Genomic DNA, 19,053 nt, shown 5'->3' on the forward strand with positions numbered 1-19,053 from the left:
GCATGCGGGGGATCCCTTCGGACGGATGGATTCGGTGAGTCTGTACAGACCAGCGGATCCATCCGTTGGGATGGATTCCAGCAGATGGATATGCTGTGCATGTCAGCAAATATTCGATCTGCTGGAATCCATCCCAGGGGAGATATATCCGCGGAAAAAGATCCGCTGGCGTGTACACACCATAGGATCTATCCGCTGAAACCCATTTGCTGGGATTTATCTGCGGATGGATTCTATGGTGTGTATGGGGCCTAAGAAATTAGAAATAGTCCCACTTGCAGCGCTGCCATTGTCCATTAGCAAAGGTGCTGAAAAGGAGATCCAGCCTATGCTCGGGAGCCTGGAGGGAAGAAGAGACCATCAGACCATGGTAAGTGCCTTGCTGCCCAGCCACTCACCAGCACCTCCTTCATATGGCGCCCATGGCACTTTTTTTTTTGCAAATATAAGTGCATTGGTCATTTGTTTTGTAAAAGGTGGACTTAGCCTTTGAATCAATGGCAATAGCTTGGTATTTATGACAGCTGTTTTATCTAAAAGAAATTCCCATAGCATGGCCTGTTGGGGGTACTTGAGGACTGGGGTTGGGAACCACTGCTCTATGGAAGGATGTGTTCTTATATGATTTTGAAGTATGTGCAGTTGACAATTTTATAGATTGTATAATTTACTGTGAAGATTTTTCTGAGAAAAACGATCTGTATAACAAAAAATACCGGTGCCCAGGTGTATTCCGTAAGGCTGTGCAAAGATTGATGATGATGGGTAGTAACTCCTTATAACAACAGGGAGTCTTCTTTCATTTTTCTGACTCTATTGAATGGATCGGTCGCTATAAGTTATTGCCTTTTGCATTACAAGAATGGTTTGACACAATAATATCTGTATAATGTAATCATAAATACCAGATGAGGTTGTATGGTTGGATGAGAAAATGATCCATTTGATACAGCTGGATTCAAAATTTTGTGTAATTTTATTCTTTAGACAGTCCTAAAAGAGGAGAGGGCTATGATGTGAAAAGAGAAAGGGGCTATGATAGAGAAATTACTTGCATGGGGTTGTCAGATTTTCTAGTAAGTTTAACCACTTGCTTACTGTGCACATATATCCCCTTCCTGCCCAGGCGAAATTTCAGCTTCCGGCACTGCGTCGCTTTAACTGACAATTGCGCGGTCGTGCGACGTGGCTCCCAAACAAAATTGATGTCCTTTTTTTTCCCACAAATAGAGCTTACTTTTGGTGGCATTTGATCACTTCTGCGGTTTTTATTTGTTGTGCTATAAACAAAAAAAAGCGTAAATTTTGAAAAAAAAACAATATTTTTTACTTTTTGCTATAATAAATATACCATTAAAAAAAAAAATTCTCAGTTTAGGCCGATACGTATTCTTCTACATATTTTTGGTAAAAAAAAAAAAAAAACACAATAAGCGTATAGTGACTGGTTTGCGCAAAAGTTATAGCGCCTACAAAATAGGGGACATAATTATGATTTTTTTGTTATTATTTTTTTTTACTAGTAATGGCGGCGATCTGCAATTTTTTATTGGGACTGCGACATTATGGCGGACTCATCGGACACTTTTGCCACATTTTTGGGACCATTCACATTTATACAGTGAACAGTGCTATAAATATGCACTGATTACTGTATAAATGTGACTGGCAGGGAAGGGGTTAACACTAGGGGGCGAAGAAGGGGTTAAATGGTGTAGCCTAGTGAGTGATTGTAACTGTAGGGGGAGGGAACTGACTGGGGAGGTGACCGATCTGTGTCCCTATGTACAAGGGACACAGCATCGGTCTCCTCTCCCTGACAGGATGTGGATCTCTATGTTTACACACAGAGATCCACGTTCCTGCTCAGTAACTGGGCAATCGCGGGTGCATCGTGTTCCCAGTAACGCGGCCGGTGCACGCCCCCTATCGGCTTTAAAAGACGAGGACGTCATATGACGTCCTGTCAGAACAACTGAGCTACTATGCCGCCGTCAATTGACGGCGGCTGGTAGATAAGTGGTAAAAAAAGCATTGCTAGTAAAGAAAAAGAAATGTATGAAAAGGAAAAACAACGCGAGCGAGCATTTAAAATATTTGATTTTTCTGAGCTTTTACCTGCATTATGGTGACAGGGTCTCGTTAATGAATAAAACACACGCAATGAGGTTGATTTACTAAAACTGGTGCACACAGAATCTGGTAGTAACCAATCCGCTTCTAGATTTTATTGTCAAAGCTTAAAGGGGTTGTAAAGGTAAACATTTTTTCACCTTAATGCATTCTATAAAGAGACAGAGATTGCCGCTCCAGGCAGGTCTTGTTGGGTGCAAATCTTCTTCTCGGGAACTGAGGGGACAGTCGCACTCCAATCCAACGTAACTTTAATGTAAAAAACTGGAAACAGGGACTAGAAACTAGGACAGCTGACGCGTTTCACACTAACTTCAGAGTTTACTCATAGCTGATAATGCATCCTATGCATTAAGGTGAAAAAAACATCTGTGGATTAGCGCCCCCCACCCCCGAGCCCCCCGTTTACTTACCTGACCCCTCAAAAGTCCTGAGCTGTGAACCCGCAAGCTTCTCGGCTCATTCATTGATTGCTGATTGGTTTTTATGCAGAGCTTCACCAAATTTTGCACTCTTCAGTTTTAGTCAATCTACCCCAATATCTGATCTGAGTATTAACACTTAGCAATCTCATGCAAGAGCATTTATTTTACATATGATATGTTGTGTGATGGAACGAGGAATCCCCTATATAATATGGTACTGCATAAAGAATGTAGGGTGCTCCTAATGTTAACATTAAGGATGAACATTTGTCACAAAAGCTTGAAAATAAATTGATTCCCGTATATGACCATTAACTCAAATCCTACGTACAGGTTCTTACAAACAAGCCAAAATCACAGAACTTAGCCCAACACTACCAATATGGACATCAGACTGCTGGCCTTGACCATTTTAATTGCGGTGGCGAGTGGACGTCCCCACGGGAAGCCATGTCCATTGTCCCGTTACTTATCCGTGTCTTCTGCTGATATGACAATTCTCAGACAGCTACAACATGGCTATGTAAGTATTTAGACCAAAATATAAAGGAGCTAATTTCCAACTATTGTCTCATAAAATCAATCAACTCAGGCTAAAGAGCCACATTCACAATCTCACTGCCACATTCCGCCTATATTGGTAAAGCAGCGCAGAACAACCAGCAACAAACATATTACCCGACTGCATTCAAATCAGCGACAGAAGACATATTGGTAAATTAATGTAATTACTGGTGGCTGCACTTACATTTGCTAATCTTCAACTATGATTTCCAGTCATCAGCTTACTCCATTTATTGTGTTGGGATTAGTTATTAAATGTGTCAGAAAGCACTCTTTAAATAAAAAATTGAAAATTTGACAGATTTAAACCCTACTCCACGTGCTTCTTCCAGCCACTTATGCATTTGGAGCTAACCAAACCCATTTCCCATCAAAATCAGATACAATTGTAGATACAGAATCATGAGGCATTACAATGTAAAAAGCTTTTGGTAATCTGTAAATAATATAGGAATCACGATCAAATGAGTAGGAAAACTGGAAGCATCTATGTTTTTACTTTCTAATAAAAAATGTGGAAAGTCCCACCTCTCTAGGTACCATTTTTGAAAACCTGGCCAGCTGCACAATAGCCTTCAAAAACTACAACTATTTTTACTACATAGTTACATAGTTAGTCAGGTTGAAAAAAGACACAAGTTCATCCAGTTCAACCAATAATAATAAAAACAATCATAAATCCCATATACACAATCCTAGCAAAGCATGATCCAATTTGCCCCAGCAGGGGGAAAAAATGCCTACCTGATCCCCTGAGAGGCAATCAGATATTCCCTGGATCAACTTTACCTATAAATGCATGGTTACATAGAACTATACTGTGTGGGTCAGATGTATGCTGGGACCCCTCCCACTGTCCTTGTAGACCTGGACTCATTCAGTAAAACTGTAAATTAATCGATAGTGAAGTTTTTACTTGACCAGTAGTTGAATGGAGAAAGAGTCCCCAAAATTGGTATTGGACAGTTTTGTTCTTACCCCATTGGTCTGCTAGTGTGCTAGCATGTGGGTTAGTGCCCCCTTTCTGACCAAGAGGTCATCTTAACTAACCGGGGCACCACAAACAGAAGGAAATGCCCACCTTACATTTCCTGCCAGTGACTCAGAGATCATTTGGGAGTGACAGTGCTAAGCACCATATCTCACATCAGCAATTAACCACACTCACTTCCATGGTGAATTCTGCCCACAGGCTAGGAACACAACTGCTGTACTGTGGTTCCAAGCCAAGTCCCCGGGATCAGTCCTGTACCACGGCTGAGGAGCATTATAATAGTAGCTCAGCTGCCCAGTGGGGCCTAGGCTACCACCCAAATCACCCCACCATTGGGACTGTCTGTCTCCTGGCCATCTTCCTTCTCTCATCATCCTCACAAATTACTCTGGTTGCTCTTCCTTCTTTCTCTTGGTTGCTCTTCCTTCCTTCTCTTGGCTGCTCTTCCTTCCTTCTCTCATCTTCCTCACAAATTACTCTGGTTGCTCTTCCTTCTTCTCTTGGTTGCTCTTCCTTCCTTCTCTTGGTTGCTCTTCCTTCTTCTCTTGGTTGCTCTTCCTTCCTTCTCTTGGTTGCTCTTCCTTCTTTCTCTTGGTTGCTCTTCCTTCCTTCTCTTGGCTGCTCTTCCTTCCTTCTCTCATCTTCCTCACAAATTACTCTGGTTGCTCTTCCTTCTTCTCTTGGTTGCTCTTCCTTCCTTCTCTTGGTTGCTCTTCCTTCCTTCTCTTGGTTGCTCTTCCTTCTTCTCTTGGTTGCTCTTCCTTCCTGCTCTTGGTTGCTCTTCCTTTCTTCTCTTGGTTGCTCTTCCTTCCTTCTCTCATCTTCCTCACAAATTACTCTGATACCTCCAAGTAGCAGTATGTAGTACTCACACTCTTCATCTCAGGACATACAGAGCAGGGCACATGTTGCAATTAAACAGCTTTACTTTGAATTCCAGTGACAGAAAATCAGTCCAGATAACGTTGCATAACATAACATATCAATGTCCTCCAATTTGGTAGCTGCAGTGCACTTCCATGTCCATCATCTCTTTAAAGGGTCCCATTTGGGGTATATTAAATATCAATCTTTCACCGATTACAACCTCTCATGTCTAGTTCCTAACTGAGACTGGATGACTCCAACCTTCTTTCTCCTGAATTTATAACCCCCATCCAGACCATACAGGAAGTCACACAGACAGTATGAAATACACCACATCAAAATTATTCACCTGTTTCACCGCCTACAAGCATCTCTAGGTTTCAAGTAAAGTCAATACAGATGTGTTATGATGACATTATGATGCTCCATTTTTCATATTTCCAACATTTGAAATGGTCAGCTTCTAAATGTGGGCAGGGCCTGCCCTTTTATAATGACACTTGCACTGTGAATATGTTCATATACAGTATGGATCAGCAGAATGCCAATGAAATGTCATGTTTTTTATAGGAAAATGCCAGGTCCATTAAGGCAATGAGCTGTTACAGGAGAATGTTGAGACACAAGCCTTCTGCGTGTGACCTCACGGTGAGAACTTATTAACAATAATATATAAAATGTACTTGCTGCATACGCTTTTAGTTTTTTTTTTGTTTGTTTTTAAAGTGCAACCCATAAAATTCTAATTGTAATATGTTCTGCAAAAATGAATAAATACATAACTGAATGCTGTATGCAACACAGTGGCAGGAAACAAAGAATAAGTAAGAGAAATAGGGAAGGAAAGGGCAGTGGGGATGAGTGGAAGAATTTGTGCTGACATTTATTTTGCAGCAAAATTACCAATTACCCCTTTGCTAAAAACGAAAAAAAATATCCAAATTAGCCTCAATTTTCATCATGTACAGTGGCGTCATTAGGGTTGGTGTCACCCGGTGTGGTAAAACATGGTGTCACCCCCAACCCCCCCCCCCCCACCTACCAACTATAGGCGCCCCTCAGCACAGACCCCCCTCCCTCAGTATAGACCCCCCTCCATCAGTACACCCCCCTCAGGAAAAATCACCCCCCTCCATCAGAACAGACCCCCCTCAGGAAAAACTATGTCCCCCTACATTAGTGCAGACCCCCCTCAGGATAAACTCCCCTTCCATCAGTGCAGACCTCCCCCAAGATAAACCACCCCCCCAATCAGTGCAGACCCCCCTCAGGATAAAACCCCCTTCTATCAGTGCAGACCCCCCCAGGATAAACCACCCCCCCAATATGTGAAGACCCCCATTCAGGATAAACCCCCCTCCAACAGTGCAGACCCCCTCAGGATAACCCCAATAAGTGCAGACCTCCCAACGATATCTCCCCCATCAGTACAGACCCCCCTCATGCACCTAGGCGGCGGGCAGGGGAGGCTTCAGCATGCAGCCACCCGGAGAGTTGCTTTCTCAGACTGTGGCTGTGTACAGTGAAAGGAGCCAGCTGCAGCGGCAGTGAAAGTGAAGAGTCTCACTCATGTATAGCGTGGCGACATTGCAGGGACTGACTGAGACTGGAACCATGTATGGGCAGGCTGATTGTACCCAAGTTGTTCAATTGATCAGCAGCAATAATCACTTTGTGTTCTTCCAGCAGGGACAACAACAGCTGCCCCCCCTCCCCCTGCTGGGAGAACACAATAGCTCATGGGAGGGATTCCCCCATCAACACTGACTGTGTTATTGGGGTAATCGAGGAAAGAAAATCGTATCATCTATGGCCAGCCTAAGATAAGATAAAAAGGTGAGCAATAGAGGAGGTAGAAAAATAGAAAGGGAGGGAGACAGAGTAGGAGACGTAGAGAAAGGATTTAGAGACAAGTGAGCACAGCAGATTCTGTACCGTGCTGCTTTACACGCACACAGCTGCTACCTGCGGAAAGAACACAATCAATATTCAATTGACTTTCACCCCATTCAGACTAACATAGCAAAGCAACACAAAGAGCAACAATTATGGGCAAACTGCAGTAACGTACCTCAGCCAATTATATTACACCCTCCATCATATTAGAACAGTCAGAACAGTTGAAGATTATGAATAATTGCTAGCTTTGGGTTACTGCGATTTATTACTTTTGAATAAATAAACATATTTATTGATTAAGCCAAAGTTTCATCCGTTTCAGTTACCTCGGCCCATTACACATTCGCAAAATAGAACAGGCATAATCTCTCACACTTTATTCTTTTGTTTTGCTGTCTTTGCAGTCAAGTGATGGTCTGCTGCTGACCCTGGAACAAGTATCATTAGTCATCGATGTACTAAGTGACATGTCCACCTTTGCTGTCACTGACCCTGTAACACAGGCACTTATGATTTTTCTTAAAATGAAGGATGATCTGATGACTTGTGTAAGTTGACCTAATTATATTCCCTTAATGCATTTCTGCATGGATGGGTAGTCAAGAGAAATATCCATGTGTACTATAACTGTTTTATATCTGTCCCTTACAGAGGGAGTCCATGGAATATCGTGGACCTGACTCTTCACAGCTAAAGTCCTGGCTTGACCATTTCCAGCATTTTCAGGAAGTGGTAAGTGTCCCATACAGGCCACTTAAGGCAAATTTGTAGGGGTTCATGAGTAGTCAGGGTAGGTGGAGAACATCAGACATTGTGTGGAACTTCCTGGAAGCTAAAGGGATAAGTACCCTGTATAAACTTGAATTTCTCCAAAACGTTGGTAATAATCAAAAAATTTCACTATTTTGGCAAAACGCATTGAAGCCAAATAGGGAAGGTAAAATCTTGGTCATTATATGGTTGTGATTCTTCCAGAGTCTATGACGTCAGTTGATAGAGAGCAACAGCCCACTATGGCCTGCTACCGCTATTGAGGAAAAATCTCAGCTGTGTTATATTCAAAACTGGCATCAACCCCTGAACAGAATGAAGCATTGTATCTTTAATGGTTGGGCACCCTTACTGTTTAAGAAATAACAGAACAGAACTTACAGAGCATTATGTGTATGGACATTTTTATTTGGTTCAGTCCTAGTTATATGTAATGCTGATGAGACAATGAAGGTGAACATGGAATAAAATATCCAATGTGTGCACATTTATTTGAAAGTAACAGGTGTAAATAGTTAGTTCACCTTTACGAACAAAAACTGCCTATGCAGACAAGGGATATCTGTAGATAAGTTCAAACTGCAAAGCTTTGACTAAAGTTTAATAATGCTCTTGCTATACAGTAGGCGTAGGCCATGGGTCTCCAAACTTCTTAAACAAAGGGCCGGTTGACTGTCCTTCAAACTTAAGGGGGACCAGAGTAGCCAGTGGGAGTCAAAAATGCAACAGCGACAATGGAAGTAAAAATTACAGTGTCCATAGTCAGAAAGGGGAAACGTGCCCTATGATTGGTATTAGTGGAAGGAATAGTGCCTTATCATTGGTATTAGTGGTAGTAATTATGCCCCATTGTTTTTGTCATTGAGAGGAATAGTACCCCATCATTGGTGTCAGTGGAAGGAAAATTGCCCCATTGTTGGCATCAGTGGAAGGAATGGTGCTTCCGTGTTGGTGTCAGTGGAAGGAATGGTGCCTCTGTGTTGATATCAGTGTGCCCCAAGGGCCATAAAGGCAGGCTAAGGCTGTAGTTTGGAGACCACTGGTGTGGGCCATTTACATACCTCATGAAGCCTGACCGAAGAACTCCCAGGATGTCGTTAGGATGTTGTTAGGTGCGGCCCAGCTAATGCTGTTCACCTTCACCATGACAGGAGCGAGCTCTCAAACATTGAGCTCAGAAGGGGTTTGAATCAGAAAGAGAGCTCACTCCACTCCTGTGATGGTGAAGGTGAACAGTAACAGCTGGGCCTTACTTAGCAACATCTTATTAAAGTGGTGTTCTGGGGGAAAAAAATTAAAAGCCAGCAGCTACACATAAATGGACACTTACCTGTCCTGGAGTCCCTCGATGTCGGCACCGCAGCTGATGTTTCTATCATCTGTCGGGTGCTGCCGTCGCCATTGCGGGAAAGGGTACCCGGTAGTGTAGCCTTTCGGCTTCACACCGGGGACCCTACTGCGCATGTACGAGGCCCCGCTCCTCTCTCCTATTGGCCCGGCGGCCGGTGGAGGATGAGGACGGAGCCCCGCAGTGACGTCACGGGCCGCTGGCCATGGCCGGACACGGCTGGACACCCGGAAGTGAGAAAGGATACCTGTCAAAGACAGGTATCCTATCCCCCCGAAAGGTGCCAATTGTGGCACCGGAGGGTCAGAGGAATCAGATGAGCGAAAGTTCCACTTTAGGGTGGAACTCCGCTTTAACATCCTGGGAGTTTTCAGTCAGGCTTTGGGAGGTAGATAAATGTCCTACACCTATAGCAAAGGCTCTATTCATCTTTGGTCAGGTTGTTTTTATCTATAGATGCCCCTTATCTGCATAGGCAGATGCCCCTTATCTGCATTTTTTTTTTATATAAAGGTGAACTACCACGTTAAGCATATTGTAAAAAGTTTTTTTTCTTTAGTGAAATGTGTATACTTAAAAATCCAACAGATTTAAATTATATAATAGTTGAATTTAGGACAAAAGGAAAAAGGGGGATATTTTGCGGTGCAGGGAGTGAAGCAGTAATGATGAGAAAGAACGTGTCTTAAGAAAATACAAAATAATTTTATTACATATAAATATATAAAAATATAAAATATATGTAATAAAATTATTTTGTATTTTCTTAAGACACGTTCTTTCTCATGATTACTGCTTCACCCACTTTTGTCCTAAATTCAAGATTTCTATTTGGGATTAGGTGCCCTAAACTTTGGGTGATTCTATTAGTGCTTGGACAAACTATACATTATATCAGTGGTTCTTAACCTGGGTTCGATCGAACCCCAGGGGTTCGGTGAGTGAGTCTCAGGGGTTCGGCGGAGGTCACACAGGGCCGCCGTTACAAGGCAGGGGCGGACAGATGCCCTGGGTGATACCATTTCGTATAGGAGGGGGGGCGCAGCCACAGGTGAAGCTCTGCCACGGTCGCCAGTGCGGCCAGCTGCACTGTACAAATGGTGTGCCGAGTGCACTCCTGCATCCGGGACCGTCACCTCCCGGCTCCCTTTACTGTCTGCTGCAGCCTGTTTACTCCCCCTATGAAGGAGTCTCTTGGTCCCTTCCAGCGGCGTGACGTCACTCCACTCACGGCCGGAAAGGGGGGGACTCTGAGCGCTGCGCAGAGAGCTGTGTGTCGGCGCTGCCTCTGACGAGCTAGAGAGGCAAGGACTAGTGTCGAGGAGCCTGCCTGACTAGTGGAATTTGAACCTAGCAGACAGTGTGCTAAAAAGACTACTGAACTTGTTTAAAAGTAAGTAGAACCTGTTAAGAGCATATAATTAAATTGCTGGATTGGGGGGGGGCTGACTGAGGTGAGGTGACCAGCACTTTATTAATATAAAATGGCAGATAAAAAAATGTTTGTTATTTTAAATGAGCCTTCTCTGACTAGCAAAAAAAAATTATATATATATATATATACAGTCCTGATCAAAAGTTTAAGACCACTTGAAAAATGGCAAAAAATCATATTTTACATTGTTGGATCTTAACAAGGTTCCAAGTAGAGCTTCAACATGCAACAAGAAGAAATGAGAGTGAGACAAAACATTTTTTGAGCATTCAATTTAATGAAAACAAACGAATAAACTGAAACAGGCTGTTTTTCAGCTGATCAAAAGTTTAGGACCACACCTCCAAAAAAAAACTAAACCCCCCCAAAACAAAAATCCAACTTCCAAACATGAACTCAGTAATGAGTAGCTCCGCCGTTATTGTTGATCACTTCAAAAATTTGTTTTGGCATGCTTGATGCAAGCGTTTCCATGAGGTGAGTGGGAACATTTCTCCAAGTGGTGAAGACAGCCGCACGAAGGCCATCTACTGTCTGGAACTGTTGTCCATTTTCGTAAACTTCCCTTGCCATCCATCTCCAAAGGTTCTTAATTGGATTTAGATCAGGGGAACACGCAGGATGGGCCAAAAGAGTAATGTTATTCTCCTGGAAGAAGTCCCTTGTCCTGCGGGCATTGTGTACTGTAGCGTTGTCCTGTTGAAAAACCCAGTCATTACCACACAGACGAGGGCCCTCAGTCATGGGGAATGCTCTCTGCAACATCTGGACATAGCCAGGGGCTGTTTGACGCCCCTGCACTTCCTGAAGCTCAATTGTTCCACTGAAGGAAAAAGCACCCCAGACCATTATGGCGCCCCTCCACTGTGGCATGTAGAAAACATCTCAGGAGGGATCTGCTTGTCATGCCAGTAATGTTGGAAACCATCAGGACCATCAAGGTTACATTTTTTCTCATCGGAGAATAAAACTTTCTTCCACCTTTGAATGTCCCATGTTTGGTGCTCTCTTGCAAAGTCCAAACTAGCAGTTCTGTGGCGTTCAAGGAGACGAGATTTTTAAAGACGTTTTTTGTTTTTGAAGCCCTGCAGTCTCAGATGCCGTCTGATGGTTATGGGGCTGCAGTCAGCACCATTAAGGGCCTTAATTTGGGTCGAGGATCGTCCAGTGTCTTGACAGACAGCCAATTGGATCCTCCGGCTCAGTGCTGGTGAAATTTTTTGGGGTCTTCCACTTGACTTTTTTGTTCCATGACCCTCAGGATCATTTAAGAAATTCCAAATGACTGTCTTACTGCGTCCCACATCAGCAGCGATGGCGCGCTGTGAGAGACCCTGCTTATGCAGTTCAGTAACCCGACCACGTTAAAAAAGGGAGAGTTTTTTTGCCTTTGCCATCACAACGTGTGACTACCTGACAAAAGATGACAATGAATGCACATCTTTGCACAGATTTGGCCTTTTAAAGGCATGTGGTCTTAAAATTTGGATCAGCTGAAAAACAGCCTGTTTCAGTTTAATCGTTCTTTTCAATTAATAGAATGCTCATTTCTTCTTGTTGCATGTTGAAGCTCTACTTGGAACCTTGTTAAGATCCAACAATGTAAAATATGATTTTTTGCCATTTTTCAAGTGGTCTTAAACTTTTGATCGGGACTGTATATATATATATCAGCGCCACTGTCCCCATCACACGCAGCCACTGTGCCCATCACACGCAAAATCATATTTTATTTTTCCAATTAAGAGGGGTTCGGTGAATGCGCATATGAAACTGGTGGGGTTCAGTACCTCCAACAAGGTTAAGAACCACTGCATTATATATTATATAATAATTTTTAGTTCTAATCAGTAATTGGAGAAATGATTTTAATAAGCTGGTGCACAAAGCAATTATTCACACCTAACTGTATTTTTCAATACAGGTACCTCTTGATTGTGTTCAGCATGCTGTGTTACTTAACCTCATAACACTGCGAGTGGAAGATGTTACATGCTGGGCCCTCAACCAATAGCCATCAATACTAACATGAACAGAATCAACATGAAATAATTACTACATTTATAATATACTAAATTATTACTACAACTGATCGTGCTACCAATCCAAATAATCAACTCAAGGATGTGTCCTGCTGTCTCCCGGCATGTCTGCTCACAAGGTGCAAGGAACTTACTCTGAGGCCTCGTACACACGGCAAAAACCAGCAAGAAACTTGCTGGGAGATATTTTTTTGCCGAGGAAACCGGTTGTGTGTACATTTTCGTCGAGGAAACTGTCGAGAAACTCGACGAGCCAAAAAGAGAGCATGTTCTCTATTTCCTTGACGGGAATGGAGAAAATTGGCTTGTCAAGTTCCTCGACAGCCTAACAAGGAACTCGACGAGGAAAACGATGTGTTTCGCCTGTCGAGTTCCTCGGTCGTGTGTACGAGGCCTAACAACTGAAATGTGCTTATTTGCCTTAAATGGGACTTTTCTACCCACCACTAGAAGATGACGCTAACCATCCACCTTGAAATGAGGATTTTCCACATGTGGCCATTTATGCATATATGCATGCTACAAAGGAAAACAGTCTTTTATCAATTGCCAATGTTAAAAAGTCTTTTCTTCCAGCCAAAGAAAATGTTCTTCAGTTAATGCTAAGGTGAACATTTCAACATCTCCGAAAAAGAAGTGTCTTGTTTTTACCAGCCATAATTTAGCATCTACACAACAAGCCAAGCCATTGACAACCATAGACGTTGCCACTCATTTAGGCAGATGTTCCCCTATCTCTAGCCTGTGATGAAAAATCCTCCACATCCAACTGGTGAATATTATTTTTTTATGGTAATCAATGACAAGCATGTCAATCATTCATACGCAGAAGAGGCAAGTCTATTATTCAGGTGTGGTCATCTCCACAAAATCCAGCAGTGAACAGGATTTTAAATCCTTATCCATTGATTGACATGACTACTCATTAAGACAAGGCTTTTCTGTCAGTAAAGAGTACTGAGCATGTCTGCTCGTTTATGTAGCACTGCCCCCATGGGGGTTGCTGAGTATAGTCTTCCCTGGGACTCCCTATGATTATCCTGCAGCCAGACACTTGGGTAATTTCATACGACCACCCGCAAACTCTTGCATGCGTTATCTATTGACCAGTCTAGGGTTTTTATTTTATTTTTTTTATTTATTGGTAGAACTTGGATAGGAGAAGGGATTAGTGGTATACTCTAAACTTGAACAATGCACAGATAAGGACAATGCTAACTTGGCCTCATTAAATTGCATTGACTAGCAGACTCTCTGGTGAACCACTCTACAGTTGTATGGATGAATAAGTCCTTTGCTTGTTTTGGCAACAGATTCAATTCATTTTAATTCTTCAGGACACTCACCAGTATCCCCTTTGGCTGACACCTGTCCACTGACTTTACTAGTTTGAAGGGATGGCCCTCACAGAACAGGCCCCTAGATGCAGATCTGTACTCACAGTAGCCACAGATTCTCTTATATGTGTCTCCCTTCTAGTCAGCTCTGCAGGACATCTGGGTTGCAGCTTCTGCGGGTCCAGCCCTCAGGTCGGCCACCTGAGGCCGCATGACAGCCTGTGTAGAGGAGGGGCAGCATCCCCCTCTCTCCGGGACCCCGCTTTCGAACTCAAGACCCCGACCACATGTGCTCTAGGCCAGTGGTCATCAACCCTGTCCTCAGGGCCCACAAACAGGCCAGGTTTTATGTATTACCTTGGGGAGATGCAGACTAGAATACTGCAATCACTGGGCAGAAAATTATATCACCTGTGATGTATTTCAGTTATCTTGCAAACCTGGCCTGTTAGTGGGCCCTGAGGACAGGTTGATGACGACATATATACAGTCATCCAGCATGCCTTGAGGCATCTTCCTCTGCCAATGACCAGGGCTGTAACTACACCTATGCTCCCATTTTTCAGGATCCCCTCACTGTCCAATATGCCCCGTCCTATTGAACCACTGTGAAACAGGCAGACAACATGAGCAGCATCTGATCACACTGAGCAGACTCTATCAATGGATCACTGCTCCCTGGTAGGCAGAGAGCGCCTAAATTTACCTAACAGTCCCCCTGTTAGGCATGGAAACCAAAAACGATACTCTCTCTAGCACCTACCTAAGAGAGTGCTACATTTAGATAAGAAGTATGTTTTATTATTCATTATTAGTCAACCTGTAATGGCCATGCCAACTTATCTGACCGAAGGAGATTTTCTTCTCATTGAATAATTATTGATATATCTTACTCATCCAGTCAAAGAAGAGGATTCTCTACTTTCATTTTTTTCAGGCCAAGCAAAATGTTTCTCTTTCATCAGCTCATGATGGTCTAACCTATTCGTTCAGCCATTAAGATTATTCTTTGTGACTAGTTGATAAGCAACCAACAGCCAATGATGGACCTGCCTATTCAGACAAAAAATAAATAGTTATACAGTCATATAACTGTATAAATAAATAGATCTATGTAGTGGAGGGACAGGCCTCTGGTGTTGCTAATAGACACCATAGCTATAGATAGACTACTTTGGTCCTCTTACTGTACAGGGGGTCCCCGACTTACGAACGACTCCTACTTACGAACGGGCCTCAATGCCGGCTGCTTGTGCTCCACGATGGTCCCGGATACCTCTGAGCAGCTATCTTGTCACATTCCACACATTTCACACTGCAGTACTTCATGTACTGCATGGCCAGAAGAGCCCCAGAAGCGCCCGGAACATGCCACATTCCTGCATAGGCAGAAGCCAGAACATCTCACATCCCTGCACAGGCGGAAGTTACACTAAGGCCTTGTACACACGACCAAACATGTCCGACCGTGTGTAGGGCCTAGCGGACAGGTTTCCAGCGGACAAAAGTTTCTTAGCATGCTAAGAAACTTGTCCGCTGGAAACCTGTTCGTCGGACATGTCCGCTGGTTAGTACGTCTAACCAGCGGACCGAAATGCCGCGCATGTGTCGAATTGATTAGACGCATGCGTGGAAGCATTGAACTCCCTTGTTAGAGAACGTCGGTGTCTTCTACGTCACTGCGTTCTCTGTCCGCTGGGATTTTGGTCTGATGGTGTGTACACACATCAGACCAAAAGCTCCCAGCAGACATGTCCGATGAAAACGGTCCGCGGACCGTTTTCATCGGACATGTCTGCTCGTGTGTACAGGGCCTAACAAGCAGTGTTCCGACTTACCAACAGATTTTACTTACAAACAAACCTACAGTCCTTATTGCGTTTGTAAGTCAGGGACCCCCTGTATAAAGGAGTCCTCTAAATCTAACCACTGATGGTCTTTCTCAACATTTGGACCTTCATAAACCCAGCCATGATGTGATCCAGCAGTGAACAAAATCTTTAATCACTTAATGAAAATGCTCCCCCAAATAAGAGATTTGCTTGTCAGTCCTTATTACCACTATTTAATGTGTACTGTATTCCAGCGTAAACTACTATTTTTATATAAAGCTTAGGTTGGCAAGCTAAGGGAGAACGCTTAAATATAATCATATAATATATATAATATATGTGAGTTTAGACCAGAGTTCACCTAAGTATTATTATTCATAAAAAAAAATATTAATTTAAATATTTATTTGCACATTTTTTATACTTTAAAATATTTGAAAGATATATTTTATACCATATGAAATATATGCATAGGATAAATTAATTAACTCCCTGGTGGAGTTAAATCATGTGAATTTATGCAAGAAAAGGATGTATAATTTATTTTTTTACATGTTTCTATATTTCTAATAAAATATTTATAATTTAGACTTGTATATTTTTATAAATATATAATTAATCGACAATACTGTATATATTTTATTTTGCAAAGCGCTGTCTCCCAGTTGGGTTCATATTTCATCTGTTTATTTATGTTTATAAACAAAGTATATATTTAATTTAAAAAGTAATACAATTATTTATAAAAGCCAAACTGTGAATTTTGACTCTGATTACAGTATATAGACAGTACATAATTATTAACAAAGGAAAGCAAAAGGAGGAGAGAGAAGCGCCATGCCAATCCTTTAAACAGCGTAGGAATGTATTCAATATATAAGTATAAAACAACACTACAAATTATGACAACACAACACTATGAGGTCCTCTCCCAATACGAACGGTGCTGTCGGCGGCTTAACGGTCCTGCTGATACCATTTTACATTGCAGCCCATAGAATGCCTCCTGGTCCTCACGTAATTTAGAATTTATTTTCTAAATCTCCTACGAGATTGAATAAAGGGAAAACAGAAAGGTAAAAGTTTAGAGGGATGAAACCTAAAAAAAAATACAACTACAGAGTCCACATGTGTATAATCCACTGCTGAGCACACTCTCCTTTTTCTGCATATTATTAATATTTATTATTACCATCTACTTAGGTACACATCTACATAAAAATTTCACAATTGATGTCACATTAAACACAAAATATGTCTCAAGTTTCATATTTGTGAGCACAGGAACTGGTCGTAGGAGTCGTCATTCGTTCAAACAGGAATCATTCAAATACGTTATTTTTGGCTGATACAGTGTTTGCACTCCAATTTGTCCATGCGAACTAGGCATGTTGCAATTTCTCACGAAGATCGTTGTTTAATATTTTAAAAATCAACGAATGAACGACGACTCCTATGACCAATTATTTTGCCCACACAAATAGATACATTACAACCTGAACGAAAAAGCACATGGCACAAAGAACAAACACCAAAAATGAGGGCACATAAAATGTAATTACTTTTTGCTCGAATCAGTCATTTGATTCGCTGCAGTTGCTCTGGCTCTCTCTTCTTCAGGTCTGACCACCTCTTTCTGATTTGCTCTTTACTCCTGCGTTGTCCAAATTTCTGCCGGAGCCTCCTAATGACTTTCTCCATAATGTCCGCCTTCACCTTATTGGGGTGCATGTAAGGGCCGTGCTTCCCATCATAGTCCTCCTTAATTAAGATGGTGACCATCTCTACCATCTCCTGGAATGCCATGTTTGAGGCCTTGTACCTCCGCCTGGATCTTCCTCCTGCCTGGGCCTGGCCTGCCTCATGGCTTGATCTTCCCAAATTTGACTCCATGTCCTGATCCTCCATAAAACTCACACCCACAAAAAAAGATAGAGAAAGGGGCGTGTAAAGGACGAGACCGAACGTCAGGGGCGGGGTATCGTGCGTTGCGTCACACGTGTGCAGTGTTTAAAGGGATCCGACGGAGCTGCGGTGGCTCAACGCGATTGGCACTGCGCTGACAAGCCATTCACCTCTGCAGCCAGGGGTTCGGATCCCGGTCTCGGCTACATGTGAATTGAGTTTGGTGGTCTCAGCCCGGCTCCCGGTGGGTGTGCTATGCGAGGTAAGCCTGCGCTTAGTACGCCAACCCCCCTCCCACAAAAACCACCACACTTACACGCACTCGAAATTGAGTTAACATGCACGCACTTTGACCACGCGGTCTCTAAAAAAGAGAGGCAAAGGACTAACGGGGCTGGTTGAGCGGGCTAGATCCTCTCACTCCCTTGTAGGGAGTCCCTCTGCCCCGTTGGGCTTCAAAGCAGAGCAGGTAGGGCGGGCTGTGTGGGAGGACCCCCTCACACACCCACCATTGCCACCCGGGGCATGGAGAAAGGTGGCAGATTGCCTCTGGGGGAGGCCTGCCTACTCCCAACTCCTGCAGTCCGGCTCCTCTCTCGAGTACACGCACAAAAAAAAATACACTTAAAAAAAATAAAAATAAAGGGATCCAACGTCATTGAAAGCGACGTTCACAGTCTGTGGAACAAGGTGGAAGTAACGATCGGATAATACAACGGTATGTAACTGTATTTTGGACATTTATATTAGTGAACAGTGGATGAGTTTGTGGGCTAGAAGATATGGTGTTAAAGCTTTTAGTAGTAGTAGTGGCTTGACTGACACTAGGTTTTTGATTGTCATTTTTACATACAGAAATAATGGACGCCTTCAAGGAACAAGAATTCTTCTCAGAATTCATCCAAAGATGGAAAGAACTTCCTGTGCTCTGGCAAACAAAAAACAAACTAAATAAAAACAAAGATGCCAGGAAGAAAGCAATGGAGACCCTGCTTGCATTTGTTAAGCCAAGGGTCCCCAACGCAACAACCGACACTGTCAAACAAAAAATGTATTCTATTAGGGGCACCTACAGGACCCAACGGTCACAAGTCCTGGCCTCGAGGAGATCTGGTGCTGCAGCTGACAGCATCTACAAACCCAACCTGTGGTACTATGGTCAGCTGCAGTTCCTTGATGACCACATTGAATCCCGGGCATCCGTGTCTACCCTTCCCCCAAGGAATCGGTCCAGTCTTCCCTGCAGTCAGTCCTCCAGTCTTCCCTGCAGCCAAGAGCAGGCAACATCAGAGGAAGAGCAAGACTTCCTGGAGGACCCAGATTGTGACCCATGGAGCCAGGTATTGCATTTTAATACTAATTAATGAAATGCAAAGTATAATAATGCTGACAAATTTAAGTTACAAGTGTTAAAATTTTAATATGATTGCCCAAATAATTTGGAACATATCACTAGCCAATACTGGCAAAACAGAATGGGGACAAGATACATAAATGCAGA

This window comes from Rana temporaria, chromosome 9, assembly GCF_905171775.1.
Source record: "Rana temporaria chromosome 9, aRanTem1.1, whole genome shotgun sequence".
Classification (NCBI taxonomy): domain Eukaryota; kingdom Metazoa; phylum Chordata; class Amphibia; order Anura; family Ranidae; genus Rana; species Rana temporaria.